This window comes from Triticum dicoccoides, chromosome 6A (genome assembly GCF_002162155.2).
Source record: "Triticum dicoccoides isolate Atlit2015 ecotype Zavitan chromosome 6A, WEW_v2.0, whole genome shotgun sequence".
Classification (NCBI taxonomy): Eukaryota; Viridiplantae; Streptophyta; class Magnoliopsida; order Poales; family Poaceae; genus Triticum; species Triticum dicoccoides.
This window is the reverse complement of record NC_041390.1, coordinates 161372363-161388664: the sequence shown is the minus strand read 5'-3', so window position 1 is coordinate 161388664 and position 16302 is coordinate 161372363.

The following is a 16302-nucleotide window of genomic DNA, read 5'->3' as shown; positions in this document are numbered from 1 at the left end:
TTTGCAGCCACCACATCCAACAAACGAGCTAGCGAGGACGCCAAATACAAGGACCAAGAGAAGAAGCTGCCAGAAATCTACAGCCACCGGACGACCGACGCTGACCGGACGTCCGACATCCTCCAGCGCCCAAATGACCGGCCATGTCCGGAAATCCGACGATGGCTTTCCCGAGCCAAAACGCCGGACGTCCGACAAGTACCGGACGAACGGACCCTTGCGAGCCACCGGACGTCCGACGTCTGTCTGTGCACAGTGTATCGGGTCGACCCCATGTATCCCTTCGCCCTCACTTACCCCTTCATGACCCTAGACTATATATACTCCTCCACCTCCACCATTTGAGGGTTAAGGATTAGCTCATATTTCGTGTGAGAGCTTTGCTCATCCACTTGTTTACCTTCTCCTCGGAGATCCGAGCCTCCTACTTAGAAGATCCCCTAAGCGGATTCAAGACCCCTCTTTAGGGAAGAACATCAAGACCTCCTCACGAAGAAAATCGTTTACCATGTATCGTTCGTTGTTGACTTTGGATCGTGTATCTTTCCCTTTGTACTTGAGGACCTAGCACATGTGTAACTTGTTCTTGTTAGTTTGAGTGGTCCTCTTGTGTTTTCCTTGTGTTTTTCCTTGTTCCCCTTGTCGTGTTCTTCGTGTTCGTCGCGGGATCGGCTCCTTTCATGAAAGATCGGCCGATTAGGGTTCTACCCTACATCATCTTGGTATCATGAGCCACGTTGATCATGATTTCGGAGCCTCCCCTCGTCGTTTTCTAGCCTAATTTTGTTGTGTTCTTCCCCAATTTCGAAAATCCCCACCAAAAATAGCCCCAATTTTTTTGTGATTTGTTGGTTTGACGAAGTTTTGTTGGATTTGATTCATAGATTTGCTTGGTTTCAAGTGGATCTAGCATCTCCCCAAGTTTCCCCATCTTTCATCCACGAAATCTCATCAATTTTGACCCTAAAATCTCCATTTTCCACCCAAAATCGCGTCTCAAAACTTGCATCTCGCGTTGACCCCGACCCATCGACGACCGGCCTTTCACGGACGTTCGGAGCCCCTGAAACGACCGGACGTCCGACCTTTTCCGGACATTCGGAACCCCTAACCCGAGCCAAATTTACGGATTTTCGAGCCCGCCCGGACGTCCGACCATCTTCGGACGTCTGATACCTGTACATTCCCATTTCAGCTAATTTTTGTTTTGGCCATAACTAATTCATCCGGAGTTCGATTTTCGTGTTCTTTAGCTCGTTGAAAAGCTCCTGACATCCCCCTTCCCACAAAAATACCACCAACATCTTTTGACCCATCAAATTTTGACAATTTTGGCATCTTTGCCTAGGGCTTCCACCACATCATCCGCTACTCCACCACCGACTTCCGCAACCTAACCAATATTGATCCCCATTGCATTAGTGGTTGCTTGAGGAGTGATTTGAGTCTCCTAAGGTGTCTAGGCTACTTAGGGACGGTTGCTTCTTAATCAACCACCACCACCATAACTTCCGCATAGGCTTGCCCACCATACACTTCCGCCACCCCAACTTAACCCAATTTTGTTTGTGTTGTGAGTTGTGTCTCCTAAGGTGTTTCGACTACTTAGGGACCGTGCTTTCAACTCTGACACTCGTGTATAGTCCACCACCATACCCTCCATTTCTGCAATCCCATTGAGCTTCCGCTACCACCATTTTGACATTTGAGATTTTGAGTTCGCGGTTTTTCTGTTTCCTAAGGTGTTTCGGCTACTTAGGGACGAGTCTCCATCATCTTGGTATCTTCATCAAGATCACCGCCACTCATCATCGACACGGACGGTAACCTCCATATCATCTTGGTATTGTGGTATCTCTCCATTGTATATTCCCTTGCCATTGCATTGATAACCCCTAGCCCATTTTGCGTCACTTGCCTATCGAGACTAGTCTTTGAGTATTGCCGGCAACGTTACTTGTGCACATTAGTGATCCGCCCATACATTGCATATATACCGTATCATATTGGTATCATCATATCATCTCTTGTGCCTCAAGTTTGTTCCCGCATATATACAATTGCTATCTTGGTTTGTGCATTGTGCCAAAGTGGCCATACAAAAAAAACAAGAATAAGCTTTTAAGCAAAAGAGTGAACAAAGAGCTCGTAAGCAATAGCCATAGCATCATACCACATTGCATATAAGATCATCTTGGATCACCTTGTGAGAAACACCGGGAACCATACATACATAGCATACTTGGGATAGAAAGTTATCCATTTTGCATCTTATAGGTTGTGCACAAGTGTCGTATCCGCCTATTGAGCAATCATGCTAGCGTCTCTCTTGAGTTGTGCAACACGAGCGTTTTCTGTGGATTCCATATTTTGTGCTCATCCTTGGTTGCACGACCCCATTTATCTATCCGTGTGTGTGTTTCCGTGTGCCACATATTGCTATTGGTCTACTTGTTTCACTTGCGAATTTGTGAATATTTTTCAACATTATTGACTCTTGCTAACATTTTGCATCAAAAATTTTGTGCCACTATCCTCACCGAGCTCCACCATAAGCCTTACTTGTGTAGGTGTGAGAAACCGACAAGAATTGGTACCAATTATGCTATTTCCTTGTCCACATTGGAGTGATCATTGATCCACTTTCAACTTCGGTTAAGGTACATTTGCTATTCGTTCTTCTCTTTCTACCACTCACATTTTTCTCTTGGAGTGATGGATAGGCAAGACATTTCATCTCCGGTCTTCCACAACAACGACGTCGTGAACAACTACATCACCAAAGCGTCAATCTTCAATCTACAACGACAAATGCAAGGCGCATAATCAAGATTGCGAGAGCGCATCGAGAACCTCTCCATCGACATTCGTCACTCCGAAGCAAGGAAAAGGGACTACATCGACAACAAGCTTTCCGCACAAAAGGAGGAGCAAGATGCAAGGATGGAGGAGATTCGGACCTTGTTGATCAACCGTTCTTCCCCTTCATCATCCTCAAGGCGGCGACGTTCAAGTCACAAGTCTTCGGAGCGCAAAAATGATGCAAGCGCAAGTCGTCCACGTCCACATCTCCATGGCGACCACCATCACGTTCGTGATCCACCTCGTCATGAAGGACAAGTCACCTCCAAGCAACATGTGCACGGCGACGACGAACGACATCTACTACGAGCTCAAGTGGGACAACGACACCATCATCATGAATATGCTCACCAAGCGCAAATGTACAAGTCCCAACAAGCTCTACTTCACGCCAATGCCAAGCCTCAAGAGCACAAGAGAAGACCGCGAGACAAGCACCACCAAGAGCACGCTACGGATACTACCATCACCACTTCAGCATATTCGCCAAGTGTTCTCAAGGCATCTTCGCCTTCAGAAGCACGTCATCTTCGCCTACTTCCCATGAGTTCGCCTACATCGACATCTTCAAGTACAAGGCAACCACCTAAGAGCGAGGGCGACACTTCCATCTTCGGAAGCCCCTCAAGGAAGATGGCTGAGCATGGGAAATTCCCTTCGGTCATGGAGACGAGCTACGAGGTGCCACATCATATGGGCCTCCTACAACAAGACGGCGACAAGAAGGTCGAGCAAGGGCCATCCCCTTCGACCACGAAGACGCGCACAAACCTCTTCAACAACATGAAGACAGCGCCCATATTGGACTCATACTCCGAGTCAAGTTACGAGACCGCACATAAGACCTTACCTTTGGTGATGTAGGGTAGAACCCTAATCGCCCGATCTTTCACGAAAGGAGCGGATCCCGCAATGAACATGAAGAACACGAGGAGGGAAACGAGGGAAAAATCACGAGGGGAACACAAGAGAACACTCAAACCAACAAGAATGATCAGACATGCGCTAGATTCATGAACACAAAGGAAGATACAAGATCCAAAGTCAACACAACGGACGATACAAGAGGTAACCAGTCTTCTCCGCGAGGAGGTCTTGAAGTTCTTCTCCGCAAGGAGGTCTTGAATCCAAAGGGATCTTCTCCGTAGAGGCCGCGGTCTCTCTCGTGGAGTAGATCCGATGTGGATGAGCAATGCTCTATCTCTAAACATGAGCTAAACTAATGCTAACCCTTAAATGGAGGAGGTGCATGAGTATATATAGTCTAGAGCCACGAAGGGGTAAGTGGGAGAGGGATACAAGGCCAAAGGCCCGGCTGCGCACAGGCAGGTACCGGTCGTCCGGTGGCTCAGGAGGGACCGGCCGTCCGCTAGTCGCCGAACGTCCCCTCGATCCGGTTCGGTTGAGGAGGCATCGGATTTTTGGAGGTGGCTGGTCGTCCGGTGGCGTCGGACATCTGCTGGTTTGGCTCGGGTGCGGTGTCGCCGGTCGTCCGGTCCTGGCCGGACATCCGCTCGCTGTGAGAGGCCGGTCGTCCGGTGTCGTCTGGATGTCCGCTCGCTGGAGCTTCTTCGGTAGTTCTTATACTTGGTGTCCTCGCCGTCTGGTCCATGGCCTTCCTCTTTGTTCCTGGTCATTCATAGCACATATATATGAGGTAGTAGCCATGTCTCACATGTGGAAAGTGATGGTTCGAAGAGGAGTGAGTTCACCTTGCGTCCAATGGTGTATGTACGAGGTCTCGTCATATGTCCTCTTGGGGCTTGGAGAGTAGTCGGAGTGTACATGGGGATGAACGTGGGATGCTCCGCATCATCTCCCCCCTTGGGAAATATCCGACCTCGGATCATGATCCTCATCACTATGGAAACGATAGTCGTGGACGGACTTGTAGTTGGACGGAGTGGAAAACATTGCGCAATCCAAGTACTCCAAGGTGTCGCCAGAGTGGTATACATGCAAAAAGAGCAAACACAAACGACACTCAGAAATACAATGGTTAGAGCACACAAAGTGTCCATCATGTAAGAATGAGTCTGTTCGGCAATATTGTTTGTGACAAAGCGCATGAAGCTTATCAAGATGATATGGAATGAGATGTAAAGCATTCATGGGAGCAAAAGCATTCATTGTGCACACAAATGTATTGTGATTATGATCAAGGCAACCACGGTGCAAAATGATGTCATAGTGAGACGGCTTACCAATAGCATGAATGTGGCAATGGATGCTCAAAATGAGTATGTGATCATGCAATTGATGATGGGCAATATGATTATGATGTATGAATATGCCATCAAGGTATATCACAAAAAATTTGCTAAGGAAATGCACAAGCTCATATATCATGGATGACATGGGAATACGGGATGCAACAAGGCAATCATAATGTGAGTCAATCCATGCATAGGATGCAAATTTGTCATGTGTGTGAGATGTCTAATGAGCATGACATGTGTAAGCACAATCAACAAATATGGAGGTGTTGGTGTACCAATGCTCGATGTCGTGGCATGAGTTGATATTCGAAAGTGCATCCAATAAGTCCGAGCGCTCCTCAATGCAAAGGTCCATAGAGCCAATCTTCAATGTCGGTCCTCCATCCAATAGGTGCAACATGTAGACAAGAAGAAGGAAACAACAATGAAAGAATGACCCATCCAATATGCGTATTTGAGGATGGCTCAAAGGGAAGGAGTTCACCTTTAGGAGATTGTCGCCAAAGTTGGTGTTGCACATCGTGTATGCCTTCGCATGACCAAGTTGTGTCATGAAGGTATCGCCTTGTGAATCCTTCAACATGAAAGAACATGACAAACACTCGGAAAAACAAATGAGGTTAGCGGAGATGCAAAACCTATCATTCGTGTGGTAAAATACCCAACAAGTGTATGCATCATGCTCATCATAAGAAAGGATAAGGGAGCATTTCATAGTATGGAGGCATATGATGCGGGAACAACCAAATACAATACACTCAAGTAACAAGCATGCATCACAAGTAATATGGCCAAGTCTCCATGATCAATAAGCATAGATGCAACAATTGGAGGTAAGCGACAATGAACAAGATGTATCATGTGGGAGGCATGAACATATACGCCATCAACCCAAGAAAGCAAGTAAGAATGGAACATGGGTGATGCGACAAAGCAAGCAATCATGTGAATCAAGGCAAGCAAGCTAGTAGTGCGAATATTCAACGTACTAGAAGGAATCATGGCAATCATGTCGTGTGTGCAAATGGTGGGCATGAATAATGCACAAGACATATCACAAGCATGAAAGGAGGATATGAGCAAAATAGCATCAATAGCATGAGGCACATGATAAACATGGCAATAGCAATAAGGATCTCTACCAAGCATGCAAATACACATAGGAGCATAATGATGAATCATGGGTAGATGCAAGCAAGGGTCACAATTGCATGGCAAAGGCATAGAAGCAAGCATAGCATGCAAAGTGAACACGATAAAATGAGAAAAGCGACAAGCAGTATATAGCCCATAGCCGTGTGAGAGCCAAGTGAGGGAGATGCACGTAGTCAGTACGCGAAGAGAGCGGTGGGAAGGATAGTTCACGGGATCCTAAGTCATCTTTGCTCTCAAGAGCTCGTTTCGTCAACTCTTGGGATTGAGAGGTTAACGAGTATACGTGAGTACCTACACAAAACAAAGACAAAGGAAAAATTGTGTGTGCATGGTATATGTACACATCATCCATCATGATGCGCATGTGTTTGTGTCGGTTAGCACAAAATATCCAATGCTCAAATAAATGAGATGCGTGATATAGAAACATGTCATCCATCATGATAGGTTTGTTGTTATGTATAGCACAATGGAGACTCAAATTGTGTAATGAATCATGGGATATATGTAGAGCATTGCTATTCATGGAATGCATATGGTGCAAGCAATTATGGGAATCATGCAAAGTATGGAAATGCATCAAAATCTCCTAATATGTATGGGGAAACTATGGGGGTCTCCTCATGAGAATTAATGGAAACATCACATGGAGAATATTGACAACATCCAAAACAAAGCATATTTGGTTCTATGTGATCATGGCATGGCATAGTAGATTAATTGTGCAAATCATGTAAAGGAAGCATGGAAATATCATCACATGAAAAACAAAAGCCAATGACCATCATCTCGTCATCTATGCCATAAGTGCAAATGGGATTTATTTTAATGGGGCATGCATAGTCACTATGTTGAGATTGAAATGATACAATGTGGGAGATCTCATTCATAGCATATGACAAGTTCAAAGGATTACCAGACATGATGTGACCAATAGAATTTTCACATGATATCCTATGGAGCATAGCATCACAATAGGCAAATCAATATGCTCATAATCATATTCATCATAAATTGGCAAGTCATGACATGAAGAATTTGCACTAGCGTGAAGCATGGTAATAGGTGTGTCAACATCATGCAAGCAATCATTCGCAAAATAGTCCACTAGTGGGACAAGAGAAGCACCATCACCTATGTTACCTTTGGAGCATCGCTCATGTGTTGTAGGTGAGGTGTCGAAGACCGAGTCGTGGTCATCTTCATCTTGATGGAACCATGTGGGGGGTGCATCATCGTCCACCATGGCCATCGTTGTCTCCATTGGAGGCATGGACTCATCGAGGATAGGTGTGTCGTCATGTAGGAGACCTAGCACCAAAGAAGAAAACACACTAGGAGTAGAGGTTAAGTCGTTAGAAATCAAAGTGGCCTCACATGCCGTGTCAACTAACTCACTTGCTAAGTGTTTTGGCTCACTCACTCCCTCTTGGATGCTCTCACTCATATGGTTGGTGGAGTCACTCAAATGGATCTCAACCTCACATAGAATGTGTGGCATGCTCTCAAGTGTGGGGCCAGTGGTGGTCACACTCATCCTCTCATAGGAAATGCTCTCAATGTCACGTATGGTGGAGTCACTCATCTCACTCATTGGGTGATGGCGCTCCTTACATGGCAATTGGGGCATCTCATGATATATGGGTGTCATAGAGATGTAGGTGCAAATGTCTCCATGCTCAATCATGTCGTGGTCGTAGCCATAGATGAAGGCCGAAGATGGCACATCATCACTATCCTCCAAGATCAAAGATAAGGTCTCATGTGCGGTCTCGTAGCTTGACTCGGAGTATGAGTCCACTATGGGCGCTATCTTCATGTTGTTGAAGAGGTCCGCGCTCGTCTCCGTGGTCGAAGGGGATGGCCCTTGCTCGACCTTCTTGTCGCCGTCTTGTTGTAGGAGGCCCATATGATGTGGCACCTTGTAGCTCGTCTCCATGACCGAAGGGAATTTCCCGTGCTCGGCCATCTTCCTTGAGGGGCTTCCGAAGATGGAAGTGTCGCCCTCGCTCGTAGGTGGTCGTCTTGTACTTGAAGATGTCGATGTAGGCGAACTCATGTGAAGTAGGCGAAGATGCCGTATGTCCGAAGGTGAAGATGCCTTGAGAACACTTGGTGAAGATGCCGAAGTGGTGGTGGTAGTAGCCGTAGCGTGCTCTTGGTGGTTCTTGTCTCGCGGTCTTCTCGTGTGGTCATGAAGTTTGGACTTGGCGTGAAGTAGGGCTTGTTGGGACTTGTTGGTAGGCGCTTGGTGAGCATTGTCATGATGATGTTGGCATTGTCGCACTTGAGCTCGTAGTAGATGTCGTTTGTCGTTGTCGTGCACATGTTGCTTGGAGGTGACTTTCCCTTCATGACAAGGTGGATCACGTAGGTGATGGTGGTCGCCATGGAGATGTGGACGTGGACGACTTGTGCTTGTGTCGCTTGGGCGCTCCGAAGATGATCGATTTGCTCGCCGCCTCCTTGAAGATGACGAAGGGGAACTAGACTTGATCAAGGACCGAATCTCCTCCATCCTTGCATCTTGCTCCTCCTTTTGTGCGGAAAGCTTGTTGTCGATGTAGTCCCTTTTCCTCTCTTCGGAGTGGCGAATGTCAATGGAGAGGTTCTCGATGCGCTCTCTCAATCTTGATTGTGCGCCTTGCATTTGTCATTTTAGGTCGAAGATTGACGCTTTGGTGATGTAGTTGTCCACGCCGTCATTGTTGTGGAAGACCGGAGATGAAATGCCTTGCCTATTCATCACTCCAAGAGAAAAATTTGAGTGGTAGAAGGAGAAGAACGAATACCAAATGTACCTTGACCGAAGTTGAAAGTGGATCAATGATCACTCCAATGTGGACAAGGAAATAGCACAATTGGTACCAATTCTTGTCGGGTTCTCACACCTACACAAGTAAGGCTTATGGTTGAGCTCGGTGAGGATAGTGGCACAAAAATTTGATGCAAAATGTTAGCAAGAGTCAATAATGTTGAAAGAGATTCACAAATTCACAAGTGAAACAAGTAGACCAATAGCAATATGTGGCACACAGAAACACACACAGAGATAGATAAATGGGGTCGTGCAACCAAGGAATGAGCACAAAATGTGGAATCCACGAAAAGCGCTTGATAACCCACAAGTATAGGGGATTGCAACAGCTTTCGAGGGTAGAGTATTCAACCCAAATTTATTGATTCGACACAAGGGGAGCCAAAGAATATTCTCAAGTATTAGCAGCTGAGTTGTCAATTCAACCACACCTGGAAACTTAGTATCTGTAGCAAAGTGTTTAGTAGCAAAATAATATGATAGTGGTGGTAGTGGCAACAAAAGTAAAGACAACAAAAGTAATGTTTTTGGTATTTTCTAGTGATTGTAACAGTAGCAGCGGGAAAGTAAATAAGCATAAACCAGTATATAGAAAACTCATAGGCACCAGATCAGTGATGGATAATTATGCCGGATGCGGTTCATCATGTAACAGTCATAACATAGGGTGACACAGAACTAGCTCCAATTCATCAATGTAATGTAGGCATGTATTCCGTATATAGTCATACGTGCTTATGGAAAAGAACTTGCATGGCATCTTTTGTCCTACCCTCTCGTGGCAGCGGGGTCCTATTGGAAACTAAGGGATATTAAGTCGTCCTTTTAATAAAGAACCGGAACAAAGCATTAGCACATAGTGAATACATGAACTCCTCAAACTATGGTCATCACCGGGAGTGGTCCCGATTATTGTCACTTCGGGGTTGCCGGATCATAACACATAGTAGGTGACTATAGACTTGCAAGATAGGATCAAGAACTCACATATATTCATGAAAACATAATAGGTTTAGATCTGAAATCATGGCACTCGGGCCCTAGTGACAAGCATTAAGCATAGGAAAGTCATAGCAACATCAATCTCAGAACATAATGGATACTAGGGATCAAACCCTAACAAAACTAACTCGATTACATGATAAATCTCATCCAACCCATCACCGTCCAGCAAGCCTATGATGGAATTACTCACGCACGGTGGTGAGCATCATGAAATTGGTGATGGAGGATGGTTGATCATGACGATGGCGACGAATTCCCCTCTCCGGAGCCCCGAACGGACTCCAGATCAGCCCTCCCGAGAGGTTTTAGGGCTTGGCGGCGGCTCCGTATCGTAAAACACGATGATTTCTTCTCTCTGATTTTTTTCTCTCCGAAAGCAACTATATAGAGTTGGAGTTGGCGTCGGAGGGCATCCAGGGGGCCCATGAGGTAGGGGGGCGCGCCCTAGGGGGGGGGGGCGCCCCCACCCTCGTGAGAAGGGTGTGGGCCCCTGGTCTTCATCTTTGGCAAGGATTTTTTATTATTTTTTCTAAGATGTTCCGTGGAGTTTCAGGTCATTCCGAGAATATTTGTTTTCTGCACATAAAACAACATCATGGCAACTTTGCTGAAAACAACGTCAGTCCGGGTTAGTTCCATTCAAATCATACAAGTTCGAGTCCAAAACAAGGGCAAAAGTGTTTGGAAAAGTAGATACGACGGAGACATATCAACTACCCCAAGCTTAAACCCTTGCTTGTCCTCAAGCAATTCAGTTGACAAACTAAAAGAAAGAAAGAAAAAAACTTTTACAAACTCTGTTTGCTCTTGTTGTTGTAACTATGTCAAGCCAGCATTCAAGTTTTCAGCATAGATCATAACTAACCACATTTGCAATAATTCTCAGGTCTCATAATTACTCATATCAATAGCATAATCAACTAGCAAGTCATAATAATAAATCTCGGATGACAACACTTTCTCAAAACAATCATAATATGATATAACAAGATGGTATCTCGCTAGCCCTTTCTGAGACTGCAAAACATAAATGCAGAGCACCTTTAAAGATCAAGGACTGACTAGACATTGTAATTCATGGTAAAGGAGATCCAATCATAGTCATACCCAATATAAATTAACAGTGATGAATGCAAATGACAGTTGTGCTCTCCAGCTAGTGCTTTTTAATAAGAGGGTGATGACTCAACATAAAAGTAAATGGATAGGCCCTTCGCAGAGGGAAGCAGGGATTTGTAGAGGTGCCAGAGCTCAATTTTGAAATAGAGATAAATTGTATTTTGAGCGGTATACTTTCGTTGTCAACGTAACAACTAAGAGATGGCGATATCTTTCATGCTAAACACATTATAGGCGGTTCCCAAACAGAATGGTAAAGTTTATACTCCCCCTCCACCGACAAGCATCAATCCATGGCTTGCTCGAAACAACAAGTGCCTCCAACATACATCAGGTCCTAGGGGGAGTTTTGTTTGCAATTAATTTTGATTTAGTTTGCATAAAGCATGGGACTGGGCATCCCGGTGACCAGCCATTTTCTCGTGAGTGAGGAGCGGAGTCCACTCCTCTTGAGAATAACCCGCCTAACACGGAAGATAAGGACAACCTTGGTTGATACATGAGCTATTCGAGCATACAAAACAGAATATTTATTTGAAGGTTTAGAGTTTGGCACATACAAATTTACTTGGAACGGCAGGTAGATACCTCATATAGGTAGGTATAGTGGACTCATCTGGAATAACTTTGGGGTTTAAGGGATTGGATGCACAAGCAGTATTCCCGCTTAGTACAGGTGAAGGCTAGCAAAAGACTAGGAAGCAACCAACTAGAGAGCGACAACAGCCATGTACATGCATTAAAATTAATAAACATTGGATGCAAGCATGAGTAGGATATAATCCACCATGAACATAAATATTGTGAAGGCTATGTTGATTTTGTTTCAATTACATGCATGAACATGTGCCAAGTCAAGTCACTTAAATCATTCAAAGGAGGATACCACCCCATCATACCACATCATAATCATCTCAATAGCATGTTAGCACACAAGGTAAATCATTATAACTCATAGCTAATCAAGCATGTCACAAGCAACTACGATTTCTAATTGTCATTGCAAACATGTTTATTCATAATAAGCCGAATCAAGAACGAGGGACTCATCATATTTACAAAAACAAAAGAGGTCAAGTTCATACCAGCTTTTCTCATCTTAGTCAGTCCATCATATATCATCATAATTGCCTTTCACTTGCACGACCGAACGGTGTGAATAATAATAAGAGTGTACGTGCATTGGACTAAGCTAGAATCTGCGAGCATTCAATAAACAGGAGAAGACAAGGCAATATGGGCTCTGGGTTAAATCAACAATAATGCATATAAGAGCCACTTCAACAATTTAATTATGGTCTTCTCCTACTGACCCCCAAAGAAAAGAAATAAAACTATTTACACGGGAAAGCTCCCAACAAGCAAAAGAAAAACGGGAAATATTTTTGGGTTTTCTTTTTAATTATTACTACTACAGCAGAAAAATAAACTACTACTAATTTTTTTGGTTTTTCTTAAGGTTTAACAAACACACAAGAAGAAAGCAGGAAAAAGAAAATAAACTAGCATGGATATTACAGTGAAAAAGTATGAGCACCGACATTTAGCAATGAGTGTGTGTGAACATAAATATAAGGTTGGTGAGAAATACGTACTCCCCCAAGCTTAGGCTTTTGGCCTAAGTTGGTCTATGGCCACGGCTGGCTTGGCGGATATCCATAATAATAGTTGTTGGGGTCGTACTGTGATGAGGAAGAATTGTTGGGATCATACTGATGTGCAGCGGTTATCGCCTGCTGAGCTGCAGCGTGGAGTCGAGCTGCCTCCGCTCTCCTCTCGTACTCTTCTGCCTCCTCTCTGGTAATAACATATCTTGTTTTTGTTTGTGAATCAAAGAAGGCAGGAGCAGGGAGAGTAATATGGAAAACACATCGTTTATCAAAAATTAAACAATATAAGAGAGGTGATTCAGGCCTCTCGACAAACTGGTGCGAAGCCATAGAGTCATAATCTAAATATGCAGGAGGCAACTCGGTATCACCCTCATGAATGTCTATCTCAATAAAATGAGCTAAGCGGGTTGCATAAATTCCTCCAAAGAAATCTCCATTATGTCTATTATGATGCAACCTACGAGCTACAATGGCTCCGATATGATAAGATTGGTCTCCTGACACAGCACTTCTAAGAATGCTAAGATCAAGGACACACATGTGACATGCTTCATCCTTAGCATTTATACATCTACCGATGAAGAGAGCAAAATAATGTATAGCAGGAAAGTGAATGCTCCCTATGGTAGCCTGCGTTATATCTCTAGATTCCTCCACAGTTATACTAGCAAGAAAGTTTCTAAATTCAGATTTAGGGGGATCCCTAACACTACCCCATGATGGAAGTTTGCAAGCAGAAGTGAAATCCTCTAAGTCCATGGTATAAGATTTGTCATAGAGATCAAACATGACTGAAGGAGAATTACGCAAAGATGAATACTCAAACCTCCTCACAAAGGAACTTGTGAGATCATGATACTGCGGGCATTTGTTAGCCTCAAAATCCTCAAGACCGGCATTGCGCAAATATGCTTTGAATTCTTCTTTAATTCTCGCACGGTCCATAAAATTTTCCGACGGCCATTCGCAAGGCCGTACTGGAGCGTCTCTTGATGGATCCTCGTCAGCATCGCATAGAAATCCTGGGTCCTTGCTTCTTAGAGGAATCACCTTGGAACATCTTCCTAAGCATATTGTTTTTCTCTGAAAAATTCTGAAATTTTTAGTAACTTCAAACAAAAGTGAACCAACTTCAATAAAACTGATAGCAACTACTCCTACAAGTGCCTAGAGCCTATATCAAGCATTAGAACTACTTGGAACCATATAAATTTGACATGCAAGCTCAAGAACATGGTCACCTATGCAACACAAAATTGCAAAGAATAAAGCACTAGAACAAAAACTAATTGGACCAATGGAGGAGTCACATACCAAGGAACAATCTCCCCAAGCAGTTTTGTGAGAGGTGCTTTGAGCAAGGAGATCGAAAATCACAGCAAAAGTGGCTGAAACTCGTGCTTGAGTTGGTTTTTTGGGTTTGTGTGAGACAGAGGAAGAAGATGGGTGCTGGGATAAGTGGAGGAGGGCCACCATGGGCCCACGAGGTAGGGGGCGCATCCTAAGGGGGGGGGGGGCGCCCACCACCCTCGTGGCCAGGTGGCAGCTCCTCCCGCGGTAATTTTTGCATAGTAAATCCTCAGATATTCCCGAAAATATCATATTAAATTGGCATGTCATTCTGAGGACTTTTATTTTCGGGATATTTTTATATTGCACGGATAAGTCAGGAAACAGACAGAAAAATACTAATTTTACTTTATTTCTACTAATTAACAGAAAGTATAGAGAGGGTACAGAAGTTTGTGCTTCTAGTTTCATCCATCTCATGCTCATCAAAAAGAATCCACTAACAAGGTTGATCAAGTCTTGTTAACAAACTCATCCCGATAATCATGAAACCGGAGAAATTTCGAATAACACTAAGTTACCTCAACGGGGATATGCACATCCCCTATAATAAGTATATCATATTTCTTTTTGACAGTAGGAAGAGGAAATTCAAAACCTCCAAATATAATCGATGGAATTTTTCCAATGGAGTTGATACTGTGAACTTGAGGTTGTTTCCTCGGAAAGTGTACCGTATGCTCATTACCATTAACATGAAAAGTGACATTGCCTTTGTTGCAATCAATAACAGCCCCTGCAGTATTAAGAAAAGGTCTTCCAAGAATAATAGACATACTATCATCCTCGGGAATATCAAGTATAACAAAGTCCGTTAAAATAGTAACGTTTGCAACCACAACAGGCACATCCTCACAAATAGTGACAGGTATAGCAGTTGATTTATCAGCCATTTGCAAAGATATTTCGGTAGATGTCATCTTATTCAAGTCAAGTCTACGATATAAAGAGAGAGGCATAACACTAACACCGGCTCCAAGATCACATAAAGCAGTTTTAATATAATTTCTTCTAATGGAGCAAGGTATAGTAGGCACTCCGGGATCTCCAAGTTTCTTTGGTATTCCACCCTTAAAAGTATAATTAGCAAGCATGGTGGAAATTTTAGCTTCCGGTATCTTTATTTTATTAGTAATGATATCCTTCATATATTTAGCATAAGGATTTGTTTTGAGCACATCAGTTAATCTCATACGCAAAAATATAGGCCTAATCATTTCAGCAAAGCGCTCAAAATCCTCATCATCCTTTTTCTTGGATGGTTTCGGAGGAAAAGGCATGGGTTTCTGAACCCAAGGTTCCCTTTCTTTACCATGTTTCCTAGCAACAAAGTCTCTTTTATCATAACGTTGATTCTTTGATTGTGGGTTATCAAGATCAACAGCAGGTTCAACTTCTACATCATTATCATTACTAGGTTGAGCATCATTATGAACATCATCATTAATATTTTCATTAGGTTCATGTTCATTACCAGATTGTGTTTCAGCATCAGACATAGACATATCATTTGGATTAACAGGTGGTTCAGCAATAGGTTCACTACAAGTATGCACAGTTCTATCATTTTTCTTCTTCTTTTTAGAAGAACTAGGAACATCAATGTTATTTCTTTGAGAATCTTGCTCGATTCTCTTAGGGTGGCCTTCAGGATACAAAGGTTCCTAAGTCATTCTACTAGTTCTAGTAGCCACTCTAACAACATAATCATTTTTCTTACTATTCATTTCATCAAGCACTTCTTTTTGAGCCTTAAGTACTTGTTCTACTTGAGTGGTAACCATAGAAGCATGTTTGCTAACAAGTTTAAGTTCACCTTTAATATTAGCCATATAATCACCCAAGCGTCTAATCATATAAGCATTTTCTTTTAATTGTCTACCAAATAAGCATTGAAGTCGTCTTGCTTAAACATAAAGTTATCAAACTCATCCAAGCACCGACTAGCAATTTTAGTAGGAGGGACTTCAGCTTTATCATATCTAAAGAGAGAATTTACCTTTACTACCTATGTCGGGATATCGGGATCAAGAGGTTCTTCAATAAATAAAGAATTGAGACCATATGTTTCTTCAACAGTGGTATATTAAGACCATGTATTTCTTCAATAGGAGGTAAATTCTTAACGTCTTCAGCTTTAATACCTTTCCTTTCATAGATT